At 46.1% G+C, this 2,562-nt stretch overlaps 1 pseudogene; it reads left to right on the forward strand.

Annotated features, from left to right (window-relative positions):
* The first annotated feature begins 602 nt into the window (after positions 1 to 602).
* On the forward strand, positions 603 to 2,167 carry LOC114214405 (10 kDa heat shock protein, mitochondrial pseudogene; annotated as a pseudogene).
* The last annotated feature ends 395 nt before the right edge of the window (positions 2,168 to 2,562 follow it).

Here is a 2,562-nt window from a genome sequence, read left to right on the forward strand (position 1 = left end):
GGCGAAGGAGAATAAACGGGAAAGGATGAGCTACTCTATGGGAACTAGGGAACTGGTCCCAGGAAGCAATCCCACTCCCAGGTAAAGGTGGGGGGCCTTTGCAACATCTGCTCAGCAGGATGTTGCAATTACTCTGGACCAGTAAGTGCTGTGTGTCTCCCATTCTTCCTTCTAAATGGGAGTGTTTACTGCTATTATCCTGTCCCTGTTCCACTTCATCTGTTGGATGTGTGTGAGGAGGTGGGGGCAGAGATAACTTGTGATGATGATGATGATGGTGATGATTTTGGTTCATAGGTCTCTGGATCAAGAGAAGCCACCTCTGGACCTGATATAGAGACCATTAGTGGTCCTGGACTTGAGCCTAATGCCATGATTAGATGGGTCATTTGGGTGGTCTCCCTGGGGAAGGATATGTGTTTATTTTGCATGTAGAAGAAACACAAAGGCTGTATTTGTGACAGAGAAGGCAGACTAAGAGGATTTCACAATTGTTCAAAAACCTCATTCATTAACCCTCTCTGTGGGGCCCCGCCATATGAAAAGATTATATATCCCTACTCCACTGACATCAGCTTTGGGTGTGTGGCTTGCTTTAGGCCATGGAACTCGAGTTCCATGGAGTAACGTGTACCACTTCCAAGAGGAAGCTTTTAAGAGCCATCATGGGGCCTGACACCTTTCTTCTCTTCTCTGTCTTGAGATTGAAAATTCCAGATTGAAGCTGTTCCTTCAGACTAGATTCTGGAATGAAGATGATGTAGAACAGAGCCACAGCTGTCCCATGGAAGATGTTGGCTCATAATATCCTCAGGAGCTTCCCAAGTGAAATCCGAAACCAGCCCCTGTACACAGAGAGCACGGAGAGATCGAACAAAGAGGCAGGCCACTGCAGATCGGTACATGGTGGGGTTAAGAAGCAAGGGGACTTGAGGCGCCTGGGTGGCTCAGTTGGTTAAGCGACTGCCTTCAGCTCAGGTCATGATCCTGGAGTCTCAGGATTGAGTCCCGCATCAGGCTCCCTGCTCAGCGGAGAGTCTGCTTCTCCCTCTGACCCTCCCCCCTCTCATGTCTCTCTCTCTCAAATAAATAAAATCTTAAAAAAAAAAAAAGAAGCAAGGGGACTTACATGCAAGGCTTGTCTTGGGCAGCCACCAGATGAGTAGATCTCTGCACCTCCTCCCACCAAGTCTTTTTTTTTTTCAGCTCCCACCAAATCTTAAAAATTTATATAGAGGCCTTGGGTGCCTGGCTGGCTCACCGGGCGTGGAGCCTTCTTAAAAAAAATGTTTTATATAGAGCCTTAACTGGGTTCAGGCATGTATACCATCCAGATGGTCTCAAAAGCACAGTGCTCTCTCAAAGCTGCATTCTTGGGGCAGTCTCTGGGCGCAGGGAAGGCAAGTACATTCCAAGGACAGGGGAGGGGTATGAGGAACCTTTGATTATGGGGGTGCTGCTCACAGGTCTACTGGCAGTGATATCCTCTCGGTGACTTCCCCCAACAGAGGACATGGAATATGAGTGAGAAAAACACATTTGGGGCGGCAGCTCCAGAGCAGAGTACAAACTGCGGCGGCTGGAGTCATGGCAGGGCAGGCGTTTATTTATTTATTTATTTTTAAAGATTTTACTTATTTATTTGACAGAGAAAGACACAGCGAGAGAGGGAACACAAGCAGGGGGAGTGGGAGAGGGAGAAGCAGGCTTCCCGCGGAGCAGGGAGCCTGACATGGGGCTCGGTCCCAGGACCCTGGGAGCACGACCTGAGCCGAAGGCAGACGCTCAACGACTGAGCCACCCAGGCGCCCCAGGGCAGGCGTTTAGAAAGTTTCTTCCCCTCTTTGACCGAGTTTTAGTTGAAAGGAGTGCAGCTGAAACTGTAACCAAAGGAGGTATTATGCTTCCAGAAAAATCTCAAGGAACAGTGTTGCAAGCAACAGTAGTAGCTGTTGGATCCCGCTCTAAAGGAAAGGGTGGAGAGATTCAACCAGTTAGCGTGAAAGTTGAAGATAAAGTTCTCCCAGAATATGGAGGTACCAAATTAGTTCTAGATGACAAGGATTATTTCTTATTTAGAGATGGTGACATTCTTGGAAAGTATGTGGACTGAAATCATTACTAAAATGGCACGAAGTGAAGCTGCCCATTCCAGTGAAGTTGTGAAATCTCTCATCATGTAAATAATTTTCATTTCTCTCTTTTATAATAAACTAATGGTATCCAAACTAATAATATCCAGTGTCTCTAAAATTTAGTTTTAGTGTACTGATATAAACATTAGCAAATAAAAAAAATAAAAGAAAAACACATTTGTTGTGAGCCACTGAAATTTTGGGATGGTTGTTATTGCAGTATAATTTGATCCTAGCTGACTGATAAAAGCTCCCTCCATGTTGCAGAGATTCTCTATTCAGGTCTCCTTTCCTATTTTTTTTTTTAAAGATTTCATTATTTATTCGAGACAGAGAGCACAGAGGGAGAGTGTGAGGGAGAAGCAGATTCCCCACCCAGCAGACAGCCTGATGCGGGGCTCGATCCCAGGACCCTGAGATCATGACC

This window comes from Eumetopias jubatus, unplaced genomic scaffold, assembly GCF_037043125.1.
Source record: "Eumetopias jubatus isolate StellerSeaLion01/CBP00866 unplaced genomic scaffold, mEumJub1_p1.0 scaffold_12, whole genome shotgun sequence".
Lineage (NCBI taxonomy): Eukaryota > Metazoa > Chordata > Mammalia > Carnivora > Otariidae > Eumetopias > Eumetopias jubatus.